Below are 14,941 nucleotides of genomic sequence, written 5' to 3' on the forward strand. Positions count from 1 at the left end.
AGCATAAGTAACATATGTCACTTCTACACAGAAATATTTAATTGCTGCTGCTGGTCCTTCCAGTCTTCCTTTTCCCTGGGCAGAAGCACATATTGGTATGATGGAGCCAGGAGAGTAAAGAAGCCTAGAGAACTGAAAAGCCCAGAGAGAACTGTATGAGCGGGAAATACACCTTGGTTTCTTCAGCTTTTGGAATTGTGGGTTTAATCTGTTGTGATAGCATAACTTAGTCTGTCCTAATACAGTGCTTAATAGAGTCTAAAATGAAGAATCAAAAATTGATAGTTTTAATAGTTTTCCATGAAAACTGGCCTCAACACAGCCATTAGCATTATACAGCATATTCTCATATAACAATTACCTGCATAGAATTTCTTTACTTCAGTAAAATAATTAGAAACATATGGGGTAACTTTATTTTTTAATAGGAAAACAGTGCATTTCTCCTTGCACATGAAGACCATTAATAGTCATCTTTACTGTTTCCTGCATCTCTCCCGACAACACCATTTCATGCAACCCCAAATTTAATCTTTCTTTCTTCATGTGAGAAAGCCATTATTTATTTTTTTAATTAAATTATTTTATTTTTTCATAAACATATAATGTATTTTTATCCCCAGGGGTACAAGTCTGTTAATCACCAGGTTTACACACTTCACAGCACTCACCATATCACATACCCTCCCCAATGCCGATAACCCCTCCACCCTCTCCCGCCTCCACTCCCCCCAGCAGCCCTCAGTTTGTTTTGTGAGATTAAGAGTCACTTATGGTTTGTCTCCCTCCCAATCCCATCTTCTTTCATTTTTTCTTTTCCTACCCCCCAAACCTCTCACGTTGCATCTCCATTTCCTCATATCAGGGAGATCATATGATCGTTGTCTTTCTCCGATTGACTTATTTCGCTAAGCATAATACCCTCTAGTTCCATCCACATGCTCGCAAAAGACAAGATTTCATTTCTTTTGATGGCTGCATCATATTCATATATATATATATCACATCTTCTTTATCCATTCATCTGTTGATGGACATCTAGGTTCTTTCCATAGTTTGGCTATTGTAGACATTATTGCTATAAACATTTGGGTGCATGTGCCCCTTTGGATCACTATGTTTATATCTTCAGGGTAAATACCCAGTAGTGCAATTGTTGGGTCATAGGATACCTCTATTTTCAACTTTTTGAGGAACTTCCATTCTGTTTTCCAGAGTGGTTGCACCAGCTTGCATTCCCACCAACAGTGTAGGAGGGTTTCGCATTATCCTCATCCTTGCCAGCATCTGTCATTTCCTGACTTGTTAGTTTTAGCCATTCTGACTGGTGTGAGGTGGTATCTCATTATGGTTTTGATTTGTAGCTCCCTGATGCCGAGTGATGTGAAGCATTTTTTCATGTGTCTGTTGGCCATCTGGATATCTTCTTTGCAGAAATGTCTGTTTATGTCCTCTACCCATTTCTTGATTGGATTATTTGCTCTTTGGGTGTTGAGTTTGCTAAGCTCTTTATAGATTTTAGACACTAACCCTTTATCTGATGTGTTGTTTGCAAATATCTTCTCCCATTCTGTCAGTTGTCTTTTGGTTTTGTTGACTGTTTCCTTTGCTGTGCAAAAGCTTTTGATCTTGATGAAATCCCAATAGTTCATTTTTGCCCTTGCTTCCTTGCCTTTGTCAATGTTCCTAGGAAGAAGTTGCTGTGGCTGAGGTAGAAGAGTGCTGCCTGTGTTCTCCTCAAGAATTTTGATGGATTCCTTTCTCACATTGAGGTCCTTCATCCATTTTGAGTCATTTTTGTGTATGGTGTAAGGAAATGGTCTAATTTCATTTTTCTCATGTGGATATCCAATTTTTCCAACACCATTTGTTGAAGAGGTTATCTTTTTTCCATTGGACATTCTTTCCTGCTTTGTAGAAGATTAGTTGACCATAGAGTTGAGGGTCTATTTCTGGGCTCTAGATTCTGTTCCATTGATCTATGTGTCTGTTTTGTGCCAGTACCATACTATCTTGATGATGACAGGTTTATAATAGAGCTTAAAGTCCGGAATTGTGATGCCACCAACTTTGGCTTTCTTTTTCAACATTCCTTTGGCTATTCGAGGTCTTTTCTGGTTCCATATAAATTTTAGGATTATTTGTTCCATTTCTTTGAAAAAAAATTGATGGTATTTTGATAGGGATTGCATTAAACATGTAGATTGCTTTAGGTTGTGTAGACATTTTCACAATATTTGTTCTTCCAATCTAGGAGCATGGAACATTTTTCCATTTCTTTGTGTCTTCCTCAGTTTCTTTCATGAGTACTTTATAGTTTTCTAGGTATAGATTCTTTGCCTCTTTGGTTAGGTTTATTCCTAGGTATCTTATGGTTTTGGGTGCAACTGTAAATGGGATTGACTCCTTAATTTCTCTTTCTTCTGTCTTATTGTTGGTGTAAAGAAATGCAACTGATTTCTGTGCATTGATTTTATATCCTGACACTTTACTGAATTCCTGTACAAGTTCTAGCAGTTTTGGAGTGGAACCTTTTGGGTTTTCCACATATAGTATCATATCTTATCTGCAAAGAGTGAGAGTTTGACTTCTTCTTTGCCGATTTGGATGTCTTTAATAACTTTTTGTTGTCTGATTGCTGAGGCTAGGACTTCTAGTACTATGTTGAATAGCAGTGGTGATAATGGACATCCCTGCCGTGTTCCTGACCTTAGCGGAAAAGCTTTCAGTTTTTCTCCATTGAGAATGATATTTGCAGTGGGTTTCTCATAGATGGCTTTGATAATATTGAGGTATGTGCCCTCTATCCCTACACTTTGAAGAGGTTTGATCAGGAAGGGATGCTGTACTTCGTCAAATGCTTTTTCAGCATCTATTGAGAGTATCATATGGTTTATGTTCTTTCTTTTATTAATGTATTGTATCACATTGATTGATTTGTGGATGTCAAACCAACCTTGCAGCCCTGGAATAAATCCCACTTGGTTGTGTTGAATAATCCTTTTAATGTACTGTTGAATCCTATTGGCTAGTATTTTGGTGAGAATTTTCGCATCTGTGTTCATCAAGGATATTGGTCTGTAGTCTCTTTTTTGATGGGATCCTTGTCTGGTTTTGGGATCTAGGTGATGCTGGCCTCATAAAATTAGTTTGGAAGTTTTCCTTCCATTTCAATTTTTTGGAACAGTTTCAGGAGAATAGGAATTAATTCTTCTTTAAATGTTTGGTAGAATTCCCCTGGGAAGCCGTCAGGCCCTGAGCTTTTTGTTTGTTTGGAGATTTTTGATGACTGTTTTACTCTCCTTACTGGTTATGGGTCTGTTCAGGTTTTCTATTTCGTCCTGGTTCAATTGTAGTAGTTTATTTGTCTCTAGGAATGCATCCATTTCTTCCAGATTGTCAAATTTGTTGGCCTTGAGTTGCTCATAATATTTTCCTATAAGTGTTTGTATTTCTTTGGTATTGGTTGTGATCTCTCCTCTTTCATTCATAATTTTATTTTGGGGTCCTTTCTCTTTTCTTCTTGATAAATCGGTCTAGGGGTTTATCAATCTTATTAATTCTTTCAAAGAGCCAGCTCCTAGTTTCGTTGATCTGTTCTATTGTTTTTGTTGTTGTTGTTGTTGTTTTGGTTTTTTTTGGTTTCTGTTTCATTGATTCTGCTCTGATCTTTATGATTTCTCTTCTCCTGCTGGGTTTAGGCTTTCTTTGTTGTTCTTTCTCCAGCTCCTTTAGGTGTAGGGTTAGGTTGTGTATTTGAGACCTTTCTTGTTTCTTAAGAAGGGCTTGTATCGGTATATATTTTCCTCTCAGGACTGCCTTTGCTGTGTCCCACAGATTTTGAATAAATGTGTTTTCATTATCATTTGTTTCCATGAATTTTTTCAATTCTTCTTTAATTTCCTGGTTGACCCATTCATTCTTTAGAAGGATGCTGTTTAGTCTCCATGTATTTTGGTTCTTTCCAAATTTCCTCTTGTGAAGAACTCATTCTAGCTTCAGAGCATTGTGGTCTGAAAATATACAGGGAATGAACCCAATCTTTTGATACTGGTTGAGACCTGATATATGACCTAGTATGTGATCTATTCTGGAGAATGTCCCATGTGCCTTAGAGAAGAAGGTGTATTCTGTTGCTTTGGGATGAAATGTTGTGATGTCCATCTGGTCCAGTGTGTCATTTAAAGCCTTTATTTCCTTGTTGATCTTTTTCTTGGATGATCTGTCCATTTCAATGAGGGGAGTGTTAAAGTCCCCTACTATTACTGTATTATTGTCTATGTGTTTCTTTGATTTTGTTATTAATTAGTTTATATAGTTGACTGCTTACATGTTAGGGGCATAGATATTTAAAATTGTTAGATCTTGTTGGACAGATCCTTTGAGTATGATATAGTGTCCTTCTTCATCTCATATTATAGTCTTTGGCTTAAAATCTAATTGATCTGATATAAGGATTGCCACCCCAGCTTTCTTCTGACGTCCATTAGCATAGTAAATTGTTTTCCACCCCCTCACTTTAAATCTGGAGGTATCTTCGGGTCTAAAGTGAGTTTCTTGTAGGCAGCATATTGGTGGATTTTGTTTTTTTATCCATTCTGATACCCTGTGTCTTTTGATTGGGGCATTTAGCCCATTTACATTCAGGGTAACTATTGAGAGATATGAATTTAGTGCCATTGTATTGCCTGTAGGTTGACTGTTACTGTATATTGTTTCTGTTCCTTTCTGATCTACTACTTTTAGGGTCTGTCTTTGTTTAGAGGACCCCTTTCAATATTTCCTGTAGGGATGGTTTGGTGTTTACAAATTCTTTCAGCTTTTGTTTGTCCTGGAAATATTTTATCTCTCCTTATATTTTCAGTGATAGCCTAGCTGGATATAGTATTCTTGGCCTCATGTTTTTCTCGTTTAGTGCTCTGAATATATCATGCCAGTTCTTTCTGGTCTGCCAGGTCTCTGTGGACAAGTCCGCTGCCAATCTAATATTTTTACCATTGTATGTTACAGACGTCTTTTCCCGGGATGCTTTCAGGGTTTTCTCTTTGTCATTAAGTGTTGTAAATTTTACTATTAGGTGATGGAGTGTGAACCTATTCTTATTGATTTTGAGCTGGGTTCTCTGTACCTGCTGGATTTTGATGCTTGTTCCCTTTGCCGTATTAGGGAAATTCTCTACAGTAATTTTCTCCAATATACCTTCTGCTCTCCTCTCTCTTTCTTCTTCTTCTGGAATCCCAATTATTCTAATGTTGTTTCATCTTATGCTGTCACTTATCTCTCGAATTCTCCCCTCATGGTCGAGTATTTGTTTGTCTCTCTTTTGCTCAGCTTCTTTATTCTCTGTCATTTGGTCTTCTATGTCACTAATTCTTTCTTCTGCCTCATTTATCCTAGCAGTAAGAGCCTCCATTTTTTATTGCACCTCATTAATAGCTTTTTTGATTTCAACTTGGTTAGATTTTAGTTCTTTTATTTATCCAGAAAAGGCTTTTATCTCTCCGGAGAGGGTTTCTTTAATATCTTCCATGCCTTTTTCAAGCCTAGCTAGAACCTTGGTAATTGTCATTCTGAACTCTAGATCTGACATATTACCAATGTCTGTATTGATTAAGTCCCTAGCCTTTGGTACTGCCTCTTGTTCTTTTTTTTGTGGTGAATTTTTCTGCCTTGTCATTTTGTCCAAATAAGAATATAGGAAGGAGCAAATAAAACACTAAAAGGGTGGCAAAGACCCCAGGAAAATGTGCTTTAACCAAATCACAAGACACTCCAAACTGTGGGAGGGAGAAAGGGGATAAAAAGAAGCTCAGAAAAAAAAAATTAAAAATGGAAAACAAATAAAGAAAAAATATAAAAAAGAAAAAATATATGTATGTATTACACTGGTGACTAGACCAGGGTCACCCACTTAATTTTAGGAGTATTTTGGTCTCTTAGAAGAAACTACTTCCCAAAATTTTAAAGAATGAAAAACATACATAAGGATAAACACAATGAAGGGATGGAATATGCCTATAAAGATGAAAAAAATTTTTTTTAATTTCTAAAAAAGGAGTTGATAAATTAAGTTGGTTGAGAAAATAAAGAAAAAGAAAGTGGAGAGAATTTGCTCAGGCTGGAGACTCGAAAAAGCCTGGAGCTAGATTTAGGGTATATTTTGTTCTATTAGAGGAAGTTGTACCCCAGATTTTTTTAAAAGAAAAAACCCCATGTGTGTACAAAAAATAAGGTTATATACAATGAAGGATAAAATATGACTATAATAATGAAGGTTCAAAAAAGATTATTTTTTTATGAAAGGTATTGTTAAGATAAAGTAGTTAAAAAAACGTTAAAAGAGGAAAGAGTAAAAGTTAAAAAAAATTTAGCAGAAGAAAAGAAAATTAAATTAACTGCAAGACTAAAGAATCATGGGGAGAAAGCCATGAATTTCCTGCTTTGCTTTCTCCTCCTCTGGAATTCCGTTCTCCTTGGTAAGTGAACTTGGTCTTGGCTGGATTTCTTGTTGATCTTCTCGGGGAGGGGCCTGTTGTAGTGATTCTCAAGCATCTTTGCCCCAGGCAGAATTGCATTACCCTTACCAGGGGCCAGGCTAAGTAATCCGAATAGGGAGCCTTTGTTCCCTGAATGCTTTCTGTAGAGTTCCAGAAGACGGGAATGAAAATGGCGGCCTCCCAGTTTCTGGCCGGGAGGAGCTGAGAGTTCGGGGCCCAACTACTCAGTGCACCCTCAGAGAAAGCACTCAATCACTCCCGCCTCCCTGGCCTCTGGCTGCACTCTGAGCTCACCCAGCCTGTGACTGACTCAAGGTAACCCTAAGTTGAGAGCTCACTCCTCAGCTCTGCCTCTGCAGCCGGCTTCCCCGTTCTAATACCTGCGAGCTCTGTAACACTCAGACACTCCCAATCCTTCTGTGACCCCACGGGACCTGGGGCCATGCAGACCCCACGTGGTCTTCACCCCAGTGTAGCCTCTGGAGTGATGTCCCTCAGTGGAGCAGACTTTTAAAAGTCCTGATTTTGTGCTCCGTTTTTCTGCCGCTTGCCGGGAGCCAGCCCCTCCCCCACGGCCTATCTTCCCGTCACTTTTGATTCACTTCTCCACCGGTCCTACCTTTCAGAAAGTGGTCGATTGTCTGTTTCTAGAATTGTTGCTCTTCTTCTCTTCAATCTCCTGTTGGATTTGTAGGTGTTTGGAATGGTTTGATAAGCTATCTAGCTGATCTCCTACTACCTGATGTCGTCTCAGCCTGCTACTTCTCTGCCATCTTGACTCCTCCCCGCCCTGAGAAAGTCTTTTACGTATGTTGTTTGTTGCCATAAACATCCTTATAAGTAACATGTTTCATTCTTCTAGTTGATGATGATGATTTTTCAAAGGCCATGGAGTTCATAATTTATATAAACCAGTGGATTTCATGACTGGGGTTGGGTCCCTCTTTCCAGTGAGCTGTATAGATATGGTTGGTAATTCAATATTAAAGTGTGGTTTATAGGGACAAGCACTTGTCTCCTTCCCAGTGTTACATTCAAGGTCTGATCCAAGCATTCTTGTGATGTGACTTTGATCCAACTTTTTTCTTTTTTGAGCTCCCTGGAGTTTTCTCCCATTGGATTGTAAAAAGTCCTCAACGTTGTGTGGATAATAGCTTTTGACTCCTTATATATGTTGCAGTCTGCCCCCCCCACATGAACACACCCTTTAGTTTCCCTTCTGATATTTGTAGATAACAAATCTTATTTCACATTCTAGCTCTTCCTCCACTATCACACCTAATCCATGACATGCTGTTCAACTTTTCTGAGAGTTTGTTGCTCCATCCATGAAATGAGAACAATAATACCTAGCTCGCTACAGCCATGGTAAGGGAGGAATTTAGCTGGTCTATAGCAAGAGGACAATGCATGGCAGTTTCTCTCTGTTTGCATCTCTCCTGGAATATCAAGGTTCTGAACATCCATATTCCATTTAGACCATGTGGTTTAAAGAGGATGATTATAAAAAAGAATTTAATATTTCTCACTTTGGAAAATTTAGGCAGAATCTCCTGCCTCCTTCATAAATATTTCTCACTTTTCTGGTGCCTTGCAGTTGCAGTTAGGATATACTCCATTAGCTAGAAGTGAGCTAGAACTTATATACTCCATTAGCTAGAAGTGAGCTAGAACTTCACTACATCAAGATGTCGATTCTCAAAGCAGTATTGCTGTTATTATAGTATTGCTACTAATAAAGTTACCCAATATTTATTGAGCATATACTATGTGCCATATACAATTCTAAGTACAATTTATAAAAATATACTTAAATGTGTGGTATATAGTATATAAGTACATATAGAATTATTGAGAGATGCAGATCATGTTACACACACACACACACACACACACACACACAGTCCTGTGAAAACTGTATTAGTATTGTTTCTATCATATCAGTCTGGCTTCAGTCAGGAGAGTTATTTATTTTGACAGAGAAAATTTAACCTAAGGTATCAAATCAAAAAGGTGGCACTGATATATCTCAAGAGTAGTTCCTGTACCTCCAAGGCTATGAAGAAGGAAGGGAAGAAGTTGGAGTAATTTTTTTTAAAGATTTTAATTATTCATTTGATAGACAGAGATCACAAGTAGGCAGAGAGAGGGGGGGAAGCAGGCTCCCTGCTGAGCAGGGAGCCCAATGTGGGGCTTGATCCCAGGACCCTGGGATCATGACCTGAGCCGAAGGCAGACACTTAACGACTGAGCCACCCAGGTTCCCCAGAAGTTGGAGTTATTAAAAGGTAAGAGTTTGAAGGAAAGGCCCTGTGCATCTGAGACTCAGACCTCTGTGGAGGGGTGCTGCATGGGACTGTGTTCATGTTTCCAAGAAAGGACAGTGAGGCTGATTCTAGGTGTTGGGAGAACCGCAGACCGGAAGCAGTGCTGTTGGCATAGATTATTGTTGAAGAGCCATTGCTGCAAGGACAAGACCAGAAAAGGAATCAAAGCAGGAAGGAGTAAGTGCTTCTTCCTCTCCAGTCTTGGAGTCTCCCTTTTAGCATCCTTTTGAGCAGAGCCTAGTGGAGAGCCAGCTGCCAAAGGACACATTTGGCTTACAGAGTTCCAACTCGAGCTCAGAAAACAGTAGAGAAGCTGAGAGACAACATTTTAATAATCACCACACTCTACCCCTTCCGGCTATTAAACTACTTCTTCTACACTTAGTTACATTTCAATACAGCAGTAAAAGAGATTTAATTAAGCTCGCACTGAAGAGGATCTCCTGATACAAACAAAGACACTCTCATCCTCCCAACCAAGAGAATGTGAAGTTCCAATTGTTACCATGTGCATCTCTGGAAGAGAGTCACCTCCCCCTCTGAAGTTTTGGAAAGCAAATGAAATGGTCATTTTCATTGGGTTATGCTAAGGGACCCACATAAAACTTCAAGAAGAGGATCCAGTGAATTCTGATGGAAAAGAGAACTTTTCTTCTCAGGGGTTCTCCTTGTCCATTGACTGGTAGGTTAGGTAGAAGTTTGGTGAAGCTCTCGAGGGCCTTCATTTTCCATCTTATTTTCAGCTCCATGTTCTATCCTACACAGTCTTTTTCCCCTCTTCCCCACCTTCCTTTTTTAATTCCTCCCCTACTTCTTTTTCTTCTTTCAGTCTTCTTACATTTACGTATCCTTTTAATCAACTTGAATTTGTTTTCTGATACAAATTAGTGGATGAATATACAGAACATAGAACTTTACCATTTTTTTTTTCCCAAGAGATGATCTATGTTTTCATGCTCGCCTCCGAGGATAAAAAAAAATGTTTCTCTCATCCTGGTCTTGTCAGTATTTTTTTTCACATCTTAGGTAATGTAATGAGTAAATAAGCTGAATCTTCTAATTTCTGTTACTTAGATTATTAGTCAGGTCGTATATTTTTTCATGTAGGTTCCATTTAGCTCTTTTTATCATATAGGTTTTTATTTTTTATCTTCTTATCCTTAGATAATCTTCTTCCAAGGTGGATTGTTCTTATGAATTTTTATGATTTCTTGATCTATTAGAAACACATATTCATCACACCACAGTTGCAATTTTACACCCAAATTTTATTTCTCTTAAAATTGTGTTTCTGCAATTTCTGCTATTGGATTTGAGTCTTGGAGCAATCAAAGCAGTGAAATTTCTCAAAAATCTATTGTTGATCTTAATGGAAGGATACAGAATGAGTCAGAGATCACCAAGCAGGTGTTCAGCTCATCCCAAAAAGTGTCAGTGTGGTGCTGACAGACATGCTAACTGTTCAGATAGAGTTTCTGAGCGCTTGGTCCTGTCACCAGGTGACATTTTGCCATATAAAGGGAAGCTTACATATGACTACATGGCTTCATCTTTTAGAGTGATAACATAGCAACAGCTTTTGTTAGTCTGCAGGATCCAGAAACAGATTGAATTCTTGGCAAGATAGAAGAAAAGAGCTTTCACAAACTCGGCTGGTTATGGTGCTCCCTATGTTGTAAATGCTACTGGAAACCGACCCTGTCAGTGAGGCTTCCCACACTGTGAACAACATATCACCCAGCAACGACCATCTTCTGCTAAGTCTGACAGAAAGAGCAGAACGTGCCAAGGTGAAGATACTAGGAAAGAGGGCATTAAACACTGCCAAATTGCTTTCTTTTCAAAATGGAACACTTAGGAGCAAGCAATAAAAAAATAAACAAACATATATATCACTGCTTTATTTTTATTATTGAAGGTGAGCAAATTCACAGCAAGGCTATCCACAAAATTGAGTATCTACTTCAGTGTATGCCTAGATGTTGGCAGAGGTGAGAAAGGTGATTCAGAGTCTATATCAGGGTCTGGTCAGCTCTGAACAATAATGAAAGATGAACTCAAGTTGGTTTGATTTCCCAACAGTGACCCATTTGATAATCTTGGATGCCTGTGCCATGCCCACACAGGGGGGATGCTCCTTTTCAGTGACAGTATATACCTACCTTTCATCACACATTTATTATCTAAGCTTTTATTATCTATCTTAAATAGGCACTTGCAGTACCAGATACAGAAGATTCCGTATGATAGATGTTGTAAGTGTGCAACACCCAACTCCCAACTGTTTTCTCACAAATATTTATAACTCTCATAACTTGGAAACCAAAGGAATGAAGTTTTCTTTAAGCAAGATAGAATTCTAGCATTAAATGATGCCATCAGGATCCTCTCTCTTTTTCTCTCTCCTTTTCTTTGCTTTTCTACTCCTTTACAGATTTTCATCTCAGGAAGTTTCTCTGTCCATGACAGCAAAGAAGATTCCTGGCAATTTCTTACTTACGTGGGCCATTCAGATTTTATTTTATTTTATCTTTTTTTTTTTTTTTCTATTTGTCGGGGGGTAGAGAGCACAAGCAGGGGGAACAGCAGGTGGAGCGGGCAGAGCAAGCAGAAGGAGAAGCAGACTCCCCACTGAGCAGGGAGCCCGTTGCAGGACTTGATCCCAGGGATCCGGGGATGATGACCTGAGCCAACGACAGACACTTAACTAACTGAGCCACCCAGGTATCCTGAGCCATTCAGATTTTAATGACAGAAGGAAATACACTGTCTTCAAGTGGCCAAATCCCAGAGAAAGGGACTGTGATGGATTCTATTTAAAGCATGTACCTCCATCTCTAGTGGGAAAGATGGGTCTGTGTGATGGAGACACCATCTTGGAAGAGACAATGGGAGTTTCCAAAAGAAATTTGTTGCAGAGTAAAAAGATTATACCTTTAAAAGTAGATAGTCATTATGTTCAAGAAAAGTACTGTCAGGGCACCTGGGTGGTTCAGTGGGTTAAAGCCTCTGCCTTCAGCTCAGGTCATGATCCCAGGGTCTTGGGATCAAACCACACATTGGGCTCTCTGCTCAGTAGGGAGACTGCTTCCTCCTCTCTCTGTGCCTGCTTCTCTGCCTACTTGTGATCTCTGTCAAATAAATAAATAAAATCTTCTAACAGAAAAAAAAGGCAAAATGTAAGTAGCTATAATCAAATGTGGTACATGTTGTGATGAGAGTATCTTCAAAAAGCTGTGAAGTAGTTCTATTGCTGATGTATGGTGGTGTAAGCCCCAATAGGACCCCACCTCCTGTGAGCAACAACTCTCAACTCTGCACGAAATACGAAAATACCTGGAGGTACCAGGCAATGAACAGAAGCAGAATCTGAAGGAGAGTCAAAACTTGCAAGAAAAGAACAGAGTGGAATAAATTTCCCATTATGTTAGCTGTTAGCCTGAAAGTTGGCTAGAGCCTAAAACCTTAATAGAAAACAGACTTTCTGGCCTAATGAACCAAAGGACTTAATTCAGGGGAACCACAGCTGCTGGAAAATAAAGGGATGGATGGTATCCAGGAAAAGAAAGAGGAAGAGAGAGCAAGCCCTGGATTTTGTAAATAAATTCTACCCAGTTCTCTAAACATGAAGCCATATATGTTGGGGGAGAGGGCAGAATTCAAGCAGTGTAGCTACAGATAAAGGAACTGGATTGAGGTTAGAACCCTTTCCCCCCAATAGTTGCAACTTGAATTCAACCAAGTTAATTGTCTACCAAAACAACCAAAATACCCATTCTCTGGAGGAATATAATGGAGTTACCTTCCAGGATATAACAGAAAATTACCTGACATTTGAATAACTAGGAAAATATGATCCATTCTTTTTTTTTTAATTAATTTATTTTCAGAAAAAACAGTATTCATTATTTTTTCACCACACCCAATGCTCCATGCAATCCGTGCCCTCTATAATACCCACCACCTGGTACCCCAACCTCCCACCCCCGTCTCGGCCAGAATATGATCCATTCTTAAAAGAAGAATAAACAAACCACTAGCCCCAACTGGAACTAGAATACATAGATTTTAAAGTGGTTATGTGTAATGTTGCAAAGGAAAAATTTTAAAATACTAAGTCACCTTGACAGAATGGAGATGACAAAGTTAAGAGTCTGAAGAAGAGAGAGCCTCAGGACCTAAGGTACAATACCAGAAGTCTAGTGTATGTGTAACTGGAATTGCAGAGTACAAGAAAGATACAGTGAGTCAGAAAAAAATTTGAAAACACAAAAACAAAAAGAAAAATCAGACTAATTTTTAATCAAAATTAAAAACTTCTGTGCATCAAAGGACATTATCAAGAAAGTGAGAAGACAGTGTATAGAATGAGAGAAAATACTTGCAAGTCATATATCTAATAAAAGTCTAATATCCATATATATAAATAACACAACTGAACAACAAAAAGACAATACAGTTTAAAAGTGAGCAAAAGACTTCAATAGACATCTCTCCAAAGAAGATGTACAGAAGGCCAACTAGCACATGAAAAGATGCTTAATATCTTTACGTATTAGGGAAACAAAAATCAAAACCACGATGAAATACCATTTCACACCCATGAGGATGGCTATTTATTTATTTATTTATTTTTAAAGATTTTATTTATTTATTTGACAGAGAGAGATCACAAGTAGGCAGAGAGGCAGGCAGAGAGAGAGAGAGGAGGAAGCAGGCTCCCTGCTGAGCAGAGAGCCCGATGTGGGACTCGATCCCAGGACCCTGAGATCATGACCTGAGCTGAAGGCAGCGGCTTAACCCACTGAGCCACCCAGGCGCCCGAGGATGTCTATTTAAAAAAGCAACAACAGAGTAGCCAGGGTCAGCGAGGATGTAGAGAAACTGGAACCCTTGTACCTTGCTGCTGGGGATGTCAAACGGTGCAACCATTGAGGAAAAGGATTAAAAAGAGATATTCCAAGAAATATCTGTACACTAATGCTCCATTACAATAGCCAAAAATGGAAAAACTGAAATGTTCCCAAGTGAACTGAGAAGCAAACAAAATATGATATAACCATATATTAGAATATTATCCAGCCCTAAAATGAAGGCTGATACATGCTACAACATGAATGAACCCCAAACTAATTATGGTAAGCGAAAGAAGCCAGACAGAAAAGGCCAGAAATTATACAATTTCATTTATATGAAATATTTAGAACAGATAAATCCATAGAGACAGAAACCATTAGGTTGTTGGGAGCTGGTAGAGAGAAGGCTAAGAAGTAGTTGCTTAATAGGCACAGGATTGCCATTAGGGGCGATGAGACTGTTTTGAACTAGATAGAGGTGCACAGCATTGAGAATATACTGAAGGCCATCAAACTCTTAAATAGTTAATTTTATGTTATGTGAATTTTGCCCTGATATCATTTTGAAGAATCAACATTGGACAGTTTTTTGAATTTGGCAAAGGGAAATGGTCTTTCAAGAAGTTCAGTGAACCCACAGCAGAATAATTAAGAAGTAAACCACAGCTAGGAATCATAGTCAAACTGCTGAGACCCAAAGATGAAGAAAATTCTAACAGGTAGCTAGAGAAAAGCAATACACAATGGACAGGGAGGCAGCAATTTGAAAGACTCCCGAATTCTCATCAGAAATGAAGAAAGCTATAAGACAGCAAGCAAACCTCTTTAAGGCTGAAAGAAAAACAAAATTGTCAACCCAGAAATCTACATCCCATGAAAATAACCTTCAAAAATAAAGGCAAAATAAAGACATTTTCAGATGCAACAAGACTAAGAGTATTCATTGCCAGCAGACATAAACTCTAAGGAATGCTAGAGGAAATTCTTCAGGCTCTAGGAAAATTATACCTGAAAGGAAACGCAGATCTTTTATAACAAACAAAGAGCAATAGTAATGATAAATACTATGTAAGTATATTTTTTCTTACTAATTTCTTGAAAATACATTTGGCTATTGATAAAAAAAACCTATATATAATATTTTCTCACCACTTTTATAATAGATATATGATAATTTTAGCCTAAAGAACAGTGGGTTGGTAGGTGGGTCTCTTTAATTGTAAGATTTTCACATTTTACGTGAAAGGGATGATATTAACTC

The sequence above is a fragment of the Neovison vison genome, chromosome 4 (genome assembly GCF_020171115.1).
Source record: "Neovison vison isolate M4711 chromosome 4, ASM_NN_V1, whole genome shotgun sequence".
In the NCBI taxonomy this organism is placed as follows: domain Eukaryota; kingdom Metazoa; phylum Chordata; class Mammalia; order Carnivora; family Mustelidae; genus Neogale; species Neogale vison.